The sequence below is a fragment of the Microtus pennsylvanicus genome, chromosome 1 (genome assembly GCF_037038515.1).
Source record: "Microtus pennsylvanicus isolate mMicPen1 chromosome 1, mMicPen1.hap1, whole genome shotgun sequence".
Classification (NCBI taxonomy): Eukaryota; Metazoa; Chordata; class Mammalia; order Rodentia; family Cricetidae; genus Microtus; species Microtus pennsylvanicus.
Window position 1 is genome coordinate 218,696,860 of NC_134579.1, and position 14,735 is coordinate 218,711,594.

Here is a 14,735-nt window from a genome sequence, read left to right on the forward strand (position 1 = left end):
CCTGCACCCGGTGTAGACTTTTGGCATCACTTCCACCATCACGCAGCTCATGCAGGTGGGGTTCACAGGTCAGAGCTGCCTCTCTTTTCTGCTCAGATGCACACCCGGCATCTTCAGCACCACTTGAGGGCCAGGCATCCTGGGCTCTGTGATGCTTGGTGCTCTGTTTATGCCTTCCTGTCACACACTGCATGGGAAAGCAGCCAAAGGTTTTCGGCGAACTCTTTGAGCTCACAGACTGGATTGTGCACCACTGTATGGTGAGGTTAAGAGTGAGTCCTGTGTTTGACACACTATCAAAGACTGTTTTGTGTTTCAGCTGTAACATAGTTCTGTGTACCTCAAAGTATGTATATATTTTTAAAAATCAAAGGAATGAAGATTGTTTAGCCAAACATGAAAGGGGGTGCCCTCATTCACGTTCACAGCTAGGCGACAGACTTGTTAAACACCTGCCCTGCAGCTATGGTTCACCCTTTGGGTGATGCTGTACCTCCCAAGATGTTTGGAAAACTCTGCCCAGACACATCCCGTCATGACACAGTGCCTAGAGGTTCAGCAGCCTTCAAGCAAATCAGTGTTTGCTAAGTTTTTAAAAGTCAAAGAAAGGCTCCACCTCTTTCCCAGCAGGCCTTTCTTATTCTTCCTCTCAACACAGGATTCCCAAGCAGAGTGTCCCAGGTATCCAGAGGCAGGGTGACAGTTGTAGTGATGAGGCAAGCAGGCCTGCTTTTCATCCCGCCTGGCTCCCACATGGTGGGCTTTACACCCGAAATAACAACACACAAATTGTATTCATTTAAACAGTGCCTGGCCCATTAGTTCCAGCCTCTTATTGGCTAATTCTCACATCTTGATTAACCCATTTCTAATCATCTGTGTAGCACCACGAGGTGGTGGCTTACCGGGAAGATTCTAAGCTACGTCCATCTCGGGCCAGAGCTTCATGGCGTCTGCCTGACTCTGCTTCTTTCTTTCCAGCATTCTGTTCAGTCTACTCCACCCACCTAAGGGCTGGCCTATCAAAAGGCCAAGGCAGTTTCTTTATTAACCAATGAAATAACACATAAACAGATGACCCTCCTACACCAGACAGTGGTAGATGTGATGAAGTGAGACCAACATATCTGGGACTAGGACCCTGTGCTGGTGCAAGGACACCATAGCTACAGACCAGTGACCACAGCCACACACAAGACTGAACATGACAGATCTTGTAGTCACAAGGAAGAGAGGCAGATACTGGGCAGTTAGTAAGACAAGAAAAAGACAGCTCCAATGGCCTATCCTGTGTTTCTCAAGTCTAAGAGGTGTTTTAGTACTTTCTTCATTATAGATATATGATGGATCTGTGCCTATGCACGCGCGTGCGCGCACACACACACACACACACACACACACACACACAGAGCTGTCATACACAATTGGTGAAGAACGGAGACCATAGTCTTCAAATATATGACCTTTGGATACTGTCTATGAAAATAAATGGGGAAACAAGGTGTGGGCACTTAGAGAGAGAGAGAGAGAGACATAGAGAGAGACAGAGAGAGAGAGAAATGGGAGTCTGAGAAGGCTGTGTGGGTATGCCAGCAGGCTGGGTAACAGCTCTGGAGAAGTCAAAGGGAGGACGATTGTGAGCCCTCAATGAGTGTGCACTGATGAGGTCTACATGGTAAACTTGTTCCCACAGCCTGCAAGGGACAAGATCAAAGGGCAGGGCTCAGACAAGCATGTCTGGTGAAGGCAATGTCTGGTGACCGGGGTGGAGATGGGATGCTCATGGAGAGTTCTGGTGAGCACTTCACTGTGTTGCTCCTCTCCTGTTGGTGTGAGTGGAGGCTCCATTTCTCTCATGGCACCCAACCATGAGGACCCTCCTCATGCCCTGGCCACCTCTAAATACCTCAGCTCTCCATATAAGTCCTTGTAAATCTGAAGGACACAGACGTCCAGTAACATATGAGCCTGTGAAGTCCTGGTCCTGTGGGGTCCTGTCACAGTATGATTGCTTCAGTATCTTCCACAGATGCCTGATTGTCAAGACAGACAGAATACCTCAGAGGTGGCCCCCATTACAGACACAGAGCCCTCAGCCCGATACCTGCCTATGCTTGTCCTGTGGCTGTCAGCAGAAAGTTGAAGCTACAGAAAACCTCTTACCCTCTAGCAGGTGCCTCAGGGTGGGCTTGCTCAGCCAGGCTCCAAGATGAACTCCTGTTGTTTCTGTGAAACTCTTGACAACCCAGACATCCCTGGATGTGCGAGTTTATACTACCTTATTTGAGAATGCACCCCAATGCATGTGGTGAATTATGTGTCCCCTAGGACTGACAACATGCAGGTGTCAGGGTTTCTCAAGCATGGTGTCTTGTAAGGAGTAGAGACAGGGAAGAAGGCTTGTGCATTTCTGCTCATTTATGACCTGTGCAAGACAAATTACAGGGAACTTGTACCTGGCCACTCACCTCTGACCTGCGGCTTAGAATTTTGGTGTAAATGCAAAGTTCAGGTTGTCCTCAAAGCAAGCTTTAATGTCTCAGTCTGTGCTGTCTTGACCAGAGGGCACTGGAAAAGACAAGTTGAAGGTGTGGAAAGTTTCCAAGGTTTGATGAGGGAGGTGGCACAGAGAAGGTGAAGGTGGTAAACCCTGAACAGGTAGGTGAGTCCTGAGACCAAACCCTCAGCAGCATGGCCGCTCAGACTCCTATTCTGCTCCTACTCTAAGAATCCCTTCCAGCCAAGTCCCTCAGTCCCACTAACTGATTGGTGGAGCGATCCTCACTGCAGCATCCTCTTTAAGCAATATGAAGGTGAAACCCACAGGGCTGGACCAATCTCTACACAGCCAGAGCAAGAGCAGATGGTTAGAAGTGACCCTCCAACTCCCCTTTCTTCCTTCCAGGTCAGCTCAGAGGTAACTGGTTTGTATCTGAGCCCAGATAGTGTCTACATTTACTTTGCAAAGGAGCTAGGGGCTGACTGAACCACTGAACCCTTCTGTCTGGAAAGAAAATTGTCACTTGAGCGCACATTCATTCTTCTGCAGCCGTGGACTGGACATGAGTCCCTTGAGTAGGTTCCTGATGGCCATTCCTGATTAGCCCATTGAGTAGGTTCCTGATGGCCATTCCCAATGATCCCATTGAGTAGGTTCCCGATGACCATTCCCGATGAGCCCATTGAGTAGGTTCCCGATGACCACTTCCGATGAGCCCATTGAGTAGGTTCCTGATGACCATTCCCGATGAGCCCATTGAGTAGGTTCCTGATGACCACTTCCGGTGAGCCCATTGAGTAGGTTCCTGATGGCCATTCCCGATGAGCCCATTGAGTAGGTTCCCAATGACCACTTCCGATGAGCCCATTGAGTAGGTTCCCGATGACCATTCCCGATGAGCCCATTGAGTAGGTTCCTGATGGCCATTCCCGATGAGCCCATTGAGTAGGTTCCCAAAGACCATTTCTGATGAGCCCATTGGGTTGGTTCCTGATGACCATTCCCGATGAGCCCATGAAAACTGACTTTGCAGCACTGTTCTCCCTAACAGGCCCTGTTCAGACTGCTCTTCCAGATTCATACATTTTAGGTGCCAAGGAGCCGCTGGTCACTGCTTGGGACACGTGCATCCTACTTTCCACAGATTACAAATATCAACTATGACAACTCTGTTGCAAGGGGCAAAGGATGCCCTGGTCATCTTCAGGTCCCTAAGGAGATTGTCAGGAAGAAAAAGGATGGTCACTGCCTGTACTTGAGAAGGTGGTTGTGTGACGGTAGATTCCCCACAGAAAACTAGATCTTTTAAACCAACTTTGGCAGAGACTCAGTCCACTGTTCCAAGGGTGTGGGGACACAGCAGATGAAATCAGGAGGCTGGCCTACCATGCTTCTCTTCCACGCCTTGTCTGCAGTGAGGAGTCTGGGAATTCCTGGTAAAAGACAGCATCAGTAACTTGACTCCAACTCTTTTATTTTAGAACTTTTTGAGAACCCACTGGCTCTAGTTTCTCCGAGTTTAAAATTCTGAATAAAAACTTTATCATAAGACAAAGGATGAAACACAAGGAAACAAAATTGCTCAGATGACCCCAGGGACAAGGGGATAAAGGCTCTGTTGTTATTTCCCACACATGATTTAAACTGATGAAAAATGTGCATATTAGGTAAGAAATGGTCTCCCTGGACTCTGCCCTGAGGCATTGCACCTGTAACAACAGGCGCACCCACACTTCTCTCTACTAACACATCGGGCTGGGCAAGGGCTGAGCATAGCATCCTATGGTCTTCTTCCTGGGGCCTGGGTGGTCATCTGTCCTCCACAGTGTCCCACAGACCAGCACTTGGTGCCATTCCTGGTAGCTCTGTCCCATTCAGAAATAGTAGTCCCTGACATCGTGAAATGTACTTTTTATTCTAACCTTGTGACTGGTGGCTTTCAAGTTCCAAAATATGATTTTAGGCTTAATACTCTCAAAGAGTTTGGGAAAGGGATTCATTTTATTCTCCGCCAGAAATATCCTTTTAAGGGCAAAAATGAACAGAGTCCATGGCTGCTACTCATTAACTCTGCTTGATGAAGTAACTATATGCTTGGTAGCAGAGACTGCATGAGTTCACTGTCTCTCAATTAATAGTGACATGATGACAAAATATATTTGCTTGAATGGCAGACACAATGAGAGGCTTGTGGAGGAAACAGAACGCAGGAACTCAGAGTTTCCAGGGCTACAATCTGGCCAGGCTGGGTGAAGCCACATGGATGGTTATCAGAGCTTAGCCCCAGTGCAACCATGACACTCTGCCCACTAATACAGACCTGAAGGCTGTGAGCAATACTCTCAGGAAAGTGCTGGTCTTGGGCTGGCATCCAAGTCAATGACTAGAGAATGACAGTTATGTGGCTGGAAAGATGGTTCAGTAGTTACAAGTGGTAGCTTTGGGTTTGATTCCCAGAACCCACATGGTGGCTCACACGTGTCTACACCAAGCTGCCCTGCTTGTTTCCTTCTCCCCCCCCAGAGCCTCAGTTTGGCTCCCTGGTGTGGGCTTTGTTCCCATTCTCCTTCTCTTTGTAGAAAAGTTCAGACGTTCACTGTGTTCCCCACAATGCAAGTGTTGAAGCCCGATCCCAATGTTGCACTTGAGGTGTCCAGTTCCAGGGGATCTGACGTCCTCTCCCGGTCTCTTTGTATGAGGCATGCACACGGTGCACATACACAAAGACAAAACACCTACACACATAAAATAAAATCATTTTTGAAAACAAAATAAAATTCCCCTAATCTTTAGAATGTATAGAATTGGACCTAGGACTCAAGGTAATACCAGGAGTTTGGCCTCTCCCAGTGAGATTTTATAAAGCCGAAAGTCAGTTAGGATCAGCTCTGCATGCCGATATGCTGGAGACAGGTGTGTGGGCACAGCCATCATGGGCAGCGGGGCTCTGACCACCCACCACCTTTCCAGACGAGGGTCCACATCAGCTGCATTTAGCCATGGGAAACAAACTTTCAGAAACTATCAGTCCAGCCTCCCCCTGGGAAGTCTTTTACAGATGCTAAACCCTCTGCCTTACTTACAGATTCCTAACCGTCCCTGCCTTTGCACTAACAAATGGCCTACGTACCCCTTAAACAACACCCTAAAGTGGGAGCTTTCTACTTCCTCTCAGCAAACAGGCAGATTAAAAGGTTTCTATCTGGCCATGCTCCGCATTGTCCATGTCCTGCCTGCATTTCACGGCTGTCTGCTTTTTCTTTCGCTGGGCAGCTCCACCCCCACCTGCCTGTAATGCCCCTTTTCTCGCTCCTATTCTGTCTATATTTGCTGCGGCTGCTGGTCCTTGCAGTAACTGGCAGAACTGGCTGGATCCGGATCTGAGGCAGCTGTTTGGTGTACCAACCCTCCTGCTGTTGGAGACCCACTCTTCTGCGCTCTCCTTTCTGATGGAAAGATTTTCATAACAGAATCTACGGAGGAAGTTCTTTTTCCTTTACTTGAAAATAATTTTTTCCCCTCACATAATATAGCCTTATTATGGTTTCCCCTTCCTGTCCTCCTCCCAGTCTTTCCCCTTCCCTTATGGATCTATCTTCTTTCTGTCTTCATTAGAAAACAAACAGATGGTATGGAAAGAAGGTTTAACAGTCAACAGCACTACCTGCTCTCCCAGAAGACCCGGACTGGGTTCCCAGCACCCACGTGGTGGCTCCAAACCATCTGTAACTCCAGTCCCAAGCAATCTAGCTCTCTCTTCTGGCCTCCAGAGGCACCACTTAGAACACTCTACACTAAACAAGAAGCTGTCTCCATAGTTGTCCCCATTTCCTGCAGGAGGAGGTTTCTCTGGCCATAGCTGAGCAAGGCTGATCTATGAGTGCAGCAGAATGTATCGAGGAGTCCTTTTATTGCTATATTCTCCCAGTAGAACAGTAGAAATCCGGTTTTCCCTAGGCCCCTGGCTATCTAGTCTCAGGGAATGGGGGTGGAGCATGAGGAGAGGCCATGTCGCCTAGCCTGCTCTTCAGCTGGGGATGAGACTTGGGGGTTAGCTATGGAGGAGAGGGAGGCGAGTGAGGATCTGAAGCTCACCCACTTGTTTCTCTTGCCTGCTTACTTCTCTGACTGGCTTGGCTAGCAGGGTCCCAGGGAATGCCTGCAGTAGGTGGGGGCCGGGATGCCAGGATGAGTAGGGAGGAGAGTTGGAGAAGATCTGTGTTATCTGCTGGAGATGCTAGCAGGGAAGAGGACACAGCAGGTGATCTTCTAGAGAGATGGGGATGTGACAGGGAGATGAGGGGGAGGTGGCAATCTGCATTTAACCTACCTGCTTCCCTGGAATAACGGGGGGGGGCAGGAGTAGGGGTGCTTAGGTGAGAAAAAATAAGAATAGCATTGTTGCTAAAGTAATATAATACCACCAAGACCATCCACAGTGCATGTGTGTCCAGAGAGAGGGATCTGAGTCTTCCAAAGTGTAGGTACCCCACCTTTACCCCCTAAAGTTAAATTGTGAGCTACATTCCTTTCCAGATCCTTCATGTTGTTAGCTTGAGGACCACAGGTGACTCCTTTCTTGAGAGCAGACCTGAGGACAGTCAGACAGGCACTAGAAGTTTCTGGAGACTTCTTTGCAGGTGCTCTGCTCTGAGCGTCTGCCCAGTGCTGGACGTTGGAGTGCACATGTCCGGTAGAACTGCAAACAGGTCTCTTCTGGAGAGATGAACAGTACATTTCCTGGCTGTCCCATCCATTAGACTGAGCACAGGATCTTTGCTAGGCCACGGAACAAGTGCAACACATGGAAGTTGAGTCTGCTCTTAACAGCCTGACGAGAGTCCTTTAGTATTTGGAACAAGCCAGGTGTAGACAGGACACAGTCTTGGGAGATTCTTGGCCACACCCACTTCAAGGATGACCAGGTAGGTCTCCCTTTGAGCCTTGCCAAGCCTTTTCCTAGGTATTCGACCTCCGCTCTGGTCTGGCAGCCGACCAGCTGCTGATGTGGGCACGGACTCCCGAGGATGCTGCGGGCAGACCACCCAGCCTTAGCCTCTGTTCTCTGGCAAGCCCCTGACGCCCCTACAGCAGGCTGTGGACGCAGCGCGTCTCCTACCACGTGCTAACACGTCCTCGGGGCCAGCTCTTATTTCCTTTTTTCAGTCAAGCTTTTCCTTATGTGAAACTAAAACTGGTTTTATTTTTGTTTGCTTTGTTTTGCTTTGCTTTAAGCCAATTTCCTCTTTTTCAAACATCTGTGGAGAGAGAGGCTTACTCCTGGAGATTGCTTCATCGCGCAGATTGTCAGGAAAGCGGTGCTGGTCCCTGCTCTAATCCTTTCTCTTTCCTACCCAGGTCTTCAGCACCTATGCACAGGGATGTGTTCATTCTGAGCGGGGTTCTGACTGTAGAGTGAGCGGTGAACCTCATGCTTGAAGCACAGACTTCATGTGGGGGCCCTGGATACACACGATGCCCACACAGCGTCCATTAGCATGAGAGACGAAGGGAGCTAATGGGTGTTTGGAGGACCCTGTGAATGTGTGGATTCTCAGTCGTTCTGAACCTGTCTTATAAAAGCCTGAGAGGGGAGGAGTGGCCAGAGCTCTCAGGGAGACCAGCCCTGATGCTTTGCTTTGCTTTTATAGATGTTTTGGTCTTACCCCAGGGGAAACACTCAGCTGTCCCTTTTGGAGTTACTTCAGGGTGTGTGTGTGGGGGGGGTGGGGATGAGGGTACATTGAATTGGCATTGCTAGGCTGTTGTTTGCGCCAGCAAAGGCAGAGAGCATGGAGAGAGCCTGCAGGACAATCTCATGCCATGGCTATGGGGGAGGGAGGGAGAGACAGAGAGAGGAGGGAGGAGGGAGATAAAGGGGGAGGGACACACACACACACAGAGGGGAGCAGGGGAGAACAGACATTGATTTGTCCCAGGCAAAGCACACACAGGCTCAATTCCTACAGCTATCTTGGAGGACCAGGGCAGAGAAATGCCCAGGCTGTTTTGGGGAGTCATGCAGTACCACATCTGCAGCCTCTGTTCATCTCCCTGACTATGTGCCCAAGGACTGTGTAGCCCGTAGCCCAGACAAGGCTGACAGTCACTGTGAAGTGGGTTGGGCTAGTTTCTACCTTGCAGATCCCCACAGAGCAGGGTGACTCACGGGTGACGTCTGTGAATGCTCAGATAAGCTGGTTGGCACAATAGTCCGTGATGGCAAAGGGGAGCTACAGTCCCTTCCCAGGTCCCACGAGTCAGTGTCTTAGGTTGGGGGACACAGCCTACCTGATTTCTGACCCAGCGCCACTGCTGGCCAGCCCATGTGCTGCTGAGCAGTCTGCTCTGAAGCCAGACTTGGCTAGCAATCATGCTATAATAAAAACGCTTCTTTGATGTCCAGTCCCAGCACATAAAATCCCAAAATATGCTTTTACTAAGGTGAATGAGTGGATGGTTTGGGTTAGCACGTGAACAGTTACAAATGTCAGCGGCTTGGGGGATGTAAACTCCGCTGGAAGCTGCACTCAGGCCGGGTCTGGTTTACATTTGTAGACTTGAATATATTAAATATGCTTTATTGAGCTGCCATGCATGAAATTGCATCCTTACGTATCTGGAAAAACAGTGGGTTCTTTCCTTAGACACATGGAATGGTCTTGGAGACAGAGGGAGAGACCTTGTCTCCGTCTCGCTCACAGATGGCCTCACACCCTGGCCAAGCACGAAGCAGGGAGGGAGGAATTTCTGCTCTGGCCATTAGTTCCCTGAGAACCTCACCTCTTTCACGGTAGGGAAGCCAGTCCTGTATATATTCCAGCGTGATCCCGGTCCAAATGTCATGCTGACAGCATGTGAAGGAGGGGATCTTCCCACACAAGTGGGTGCAGTTCTGAGGTCTCTGCAGCTCCAGCAGGGGGTGCTGTCTCTGCCATCTACCTCCTCTTACATAGGAGCCCATGAAGTATGATAGAAACCAGTGAAGACAGTAACAGCTCGACACCCATCAGCAAACGGTACATCCAGCAATAGGGCGTGTGCTTTTAGATTTAAGCTACAGAAGATATAGCAGAGCACTTGAGAGAATAAATCATAAACAAGGAAAGCCATCTCTCTGGTATAATTCACTGGATTCCACTGGCATTACCTTCTCTATAACCTCTGCCATTATATCCACATCTGCACACAGGAAGCTGGTGATGTTCGCCTTATCCACAGAGCATCCTATGGTAGACCAGTCCCAGCTCTTTCCAGACATTGTGCCCATGTCTAGATGGAATGAGGATGGGGACCCCTGGTAGAATAGGGGAGGTTAACAGGTGGAGAAGAGCAGACCACCTAGAACAGAGATGATGAAAACTCACAGATGTCACTGCCATTGTTAATAAAGACTCGACTTCTTCTGGGTCCCTGGAAGCTGGAGAAATGGCAGAAAGTAGGTGAGACTCTAGAAGAGGGTGTTGAAGATGATGTGTGGTGGGCATCCCTTGGGAGGAGAGGGGAGAGTCCCGAGTATACCTGGGTGCACACATGCATGGATGTGCACACATGTGTGCATGCGTACATATCTTTATCCATGGTTGTGCATGTGTGAATTTGAGCCCACATGTGTGCACTTGTATGCATGCATATGTGCTTGTGTGAATATGTGTGTGTGAGAGACAGACAAAGAATGTTTCTCCTGGTGGTTGCTGAGTTGGTGAACACTGCAGGCCCTTTCTCTACTCCTTGTCCAAAGCCTCAAGTCTAAAGATTTTGTAGAAAACAGACACTCTTTCATGTGATGTTTTTTTCAGGAAATATTCAGAGTCCATTGGACATCCCCACAGTAAAACCCCTTACAATGAATGGTCCTCAACTTTCCTAATCCTGCAACTCTTTAATACACTTTCTCATGTTGTGGTGACCCTTAACCATAAAATTATTCTAGATGCTAATTCACAACTAATTTTGCTACTGTTAAGAATCTTGATATAAATATCTGACATGCAGGATATCTGATATGTGACTCCGAAGGGGTCATGACCCACAGGTTGAGAACCACTGTGACAAAGCCTCTCATGGGGACTCACAGCAGCTGGAGGTAGGCATGAATGACTCAGGGAGGGGCCAGCTGGGAGTTCATCCGTGTCCCCTCAAGTGTCACCTGGGATAGGGCAGCAGAAGGTGTCTGCTGAGATCAGATCTGCTGCAGTTCCAGTTCTCACAGCAGGTGTGAGTAGGCACAGGTGACACCTTGAGCACCTCCAGAACAGCAGGTGTTGTGTTGCTAATCCAGCCGTGAGATCTCAGATCCACCAAGAAGCCCCCTCTGCACCAGGCGGTGGAGTGTGGTGGGATTTTATGAAGGAGACACATTCCGTGCACATTCAGGCATCCATTAAACACGGAGACGGAATAAAAGTTTTTGAAACATAAATTCTACATTTAAGTGTTAGGAAAACGTGTTGCTTGTGAGAAAGGTGGCCAAGTTCCTAACCACCTGATTCTGTCTTATTCGGGATGTCCTCTCAGGGTCTCTGATCCCAGGTTTCCAAAGCCATCTCCTACAAAGTGACAGATGATGACTCTTTGGGTCCCTCAGGTCGCATGGCTACCGTTACATGAGGCGTCATCTGTATCGTTCATGCCGTCACACGGAAGTGTATGACTGCAGCGAGGTAATTCAGTCTCAGTTTCCTCACACATGGGCCTGGAAATGGGCAAGAACACTTAAACCGTTGGCAGGAGGTTGTTTGTTCGTTCCCAGCTGCCCAGACATGAGATAATCACAAAAAAAACTATATTATTTGCAATACTGTTTGACTAGTAGCTTAAGAGTATTTCTAGCTAGCTCTTATCTCCTAAACTAACCCATCTCCACTAATCTGTGCATCACCAAGAGGTCGTGACTTACTGGCAAAGTTCTGGTTGGGGGGAAGGGGGTTCTGTCTCCTGCAGCAGCTACATGTCTTCTCCTGACTCTGCCTACTCTCTCTCTATATCTTTTCCAGACTGGCTATAGTCTGTTAAGACCTTGGCCAAAAACAGCTTCCTTATGAACCAATTATAAGAAAACATATTCACAGCATACAGAGGGGCATCCCACATAAACTGTTCTTGCAAATGACCAAGTGTTTGATTTCCAGCACCCACATGGGTACTTACAACTGTCCCTAACTCCAATTCCAGGTGTCCAAAAACCCTTTTCTGGCTGGGAAACCACCAGGGACTCAAGAAGTACACATACATATATCCAGACAAAACATCATACACACAGAATATAAAAATGATCAATTAATCTTTAAAAAATCCTTGGCGGATGCCCCGGCCATTTCTCTAGGGAAATACCTTTTTTTCATTTATTGTGAGAGTTGTACTTGAAATTGAACAATCTGAGTTTTCTGCCTGTTTTCAGTGAATCTAAAGAACTTCAAATCTAAATGTTGGAGAATGAAAGAATCAGGGAAAACAGGGTTTCCCTGGTCCTGGGAGTAATATGAAGAAGCTCAACAGCTATTGCCTGGGCATCCGATGGGAGGGGAGAAGAATTCAGACAGTGGTGGCTAAAATCACTTCTAAACTAATGAGAACTATACTTCTGTAGCTCTAGGGTGTATTAACCACTCCAAGAGTAAAACAAAGTACACACAAAAGCAGAGAGTGACAGAGAGAGACAGAGAGATAGAGGCAGAGATGGAGACACAAATGGAGGACAGAGAGAGAAGAGCTCTTACCAAAGTCTAACATAATCCAACTAGCAAAACCCAGAAGAAAGACTCTTAATGAGGACCAGGGAGGACTGAGTCTGAGGTACGAGGCTCGGATGGGGTGTGGGGACCAGAAAAACATTCTGGACTGTAGAACAGTAGTCTGCAGTTTGAGACCAGTCATAGCTGAGTAGGCCACCCCATGGGAAGGGCTGGAAGCCCAAGTCCTCTGGCTGTGGTGGCAGAAAGCCACACACAATCCTTGGTTTTCCACTGGGAACTGTCTGGCCAAAGCTGCCCACCAAGATGTAAACGTGATGTAGCAAGTGTATCCTGGGTACAAACCCCAGGTGGGTGGCATTGCTCCATGAGATTGCCCCAGATAGTCCTAGCAGGATGTTATCCCAAACATACTTCAAGAGATAATGAAGGAGAAACGCTTCTTCTAATAAGCAAAATGGAGATCCAATATCACAGCAAGAGTCCAAAAATAGCCCCAAGAGGAGCCTGTGGAGCTTTGACGGCCTGGGGAAGAGTCTGAAGTCCTTGAGATGGGGAGAGACAGGGTCTGCGTCCCTCTCCTAGCAGGACACGTCTTTAAAATGCAGGAGGCTATTTCACACAGAGCAAGGCTCTCCTCACAGAGTCTAGCACGATCCCAGCCCCAAGAGCCAGGGGCGGGGGATGCTGTTCTTCCCCACCCTCATTGATGGAGAGGTGTCTGGAGTGCACAGGTCATTTAATCCTGCAGAGGCATCCCCTGAGACAGAGGGTGTGGATGATGATCAGCAAATGGGAAAACCCGAACCCTAAAGACGGCCTACACCAGAAAGGAAGGGGTAGACAGGTGGGGAAGAGAAAAAGCAGCCAGTTGGTATCTTCACCCTCAATCTTATTGAAGTATACAGCACTCGGTCCGCAAAGACCAGCTCTAGAACACATGGGGTGGCCTGCAGGGCAGACATCCCAGCTGAGTCATCAGGGGACAGAGGGGGACAGGGACTGGAGGGGCTGTGAAGAAGCACAGGTGTGAACTTACCAAACTGCACACTTTACCACGGGCTCCAGGCTGGATGTCAATTTCCCGTGGTACAGAACTCAGCAGCAAGCTTACTAAACTGTACATTTTAAACATGTGTCATATGTTGTATGTCAGTCACGGCTGAATAAAATACTCAAATAATGGTACGAGAAGAACGCAATGGGACGAGGCCCCCAGGGACTTGTTTTGGGACTGGGGATTCTCCCCCATTCACACCTGTGTTGCCGCTAGGGTCCTACATGCTTGGTATATGGCTGGGGTTTTCTGTTTGTTTTGTTTTGCTGCTTATTCATGGGTTGGGGCTATTGGCAGTTGATCGTTTCCCGCGGAAGGAGACTCATTCTTTTTCTGAGGACATGGCCACCGCAGGTTTCCTGTACTCCAGTGAATGCCTCACGCCCACACACTTAAGAGCTTTGTGAGTTATTTTTTTAAAAGGCGTGGAGTTGGAACGGAGGTGTTAGGGAGGATAAAAGGGATGTTGGAGGGAAAAATGGTGGTAGATACGATCGTATTTCATTTTAAGCCTGTTTGAAATTTTAAAAATAAGGATTTTTTTAAATGCTCGTGGCTTAAAGAATAACCCAGCAAGACACAGTCTAGCAAAGAAGACTTGAGACAGACTTGAGGCAGAAGGTTTTAAATGTCATAAAGAGGGAGGCTTAGAATTGAGAGTTGGAAATGAGGTGGGAGTCTCCTCTGAGCACCCAGGACAGAGAGTCAGAAAACTGAGGCACATACTTACAATGCTGGCTGGGACCGAGCCTTTCCCACCCCAGCCCTACACGCTATTCCACAATGCTTCACTCTGAAGCCTGTCCGTTCTCATTGCCACGTCTGAAATTCTCCGCATGCCCTGCTCGTTTCTGACTTGCACTGCTTCCATTTCCTCCATGCACAGAAAAGCAGAATATTCTGTTGGCAAAGGGTTAAAACATCAGGAATGCTGGCTGGGGCCGTGCGCACCATGTTTGCCTGTTCCTCCTGACAACTTTCCCCGTTATTTATGGGAGCCGGGGGACTGTAGCATTCCTTCAGGTCACCTGTGCAACATCTGGCGTTCATTGAGGCAGACGGGCCCATTAATGGAGCTGTAATTTATTCGGCTTCTCTGGCACTAGTTGCAGCGTGCAGGGTTGTCAATATTCCAGGCAGATGTGTGCGCAGGCCAGGCCACCTTCGGGTGCCTGAAAAGCAGCAGTGTTGCAGACGTCGGGCTAAGTGACATGGCCTAGATCGATACTCACCACTCGTGAATTGGTAATTTATAATACTTGCATTTTTCTGTTTTTTAATTGTTTTTGTGGGGCGAGGCTGGGAGAGGATCCCAGGACTTTGCACAGGGTAGGCAAATGCACCCCACCTCCTCCTAATCCTAGATATCCACACTCCACACAGATGCCTTCTTACTGTGGCAGCTTCTCCGCAGAGGAAGGCCTGGTCAACAAGCTGCAGAGTGCTTTGAATACCCGCAGCCAGGGGAGAGGCCTCTTCAGAGGCC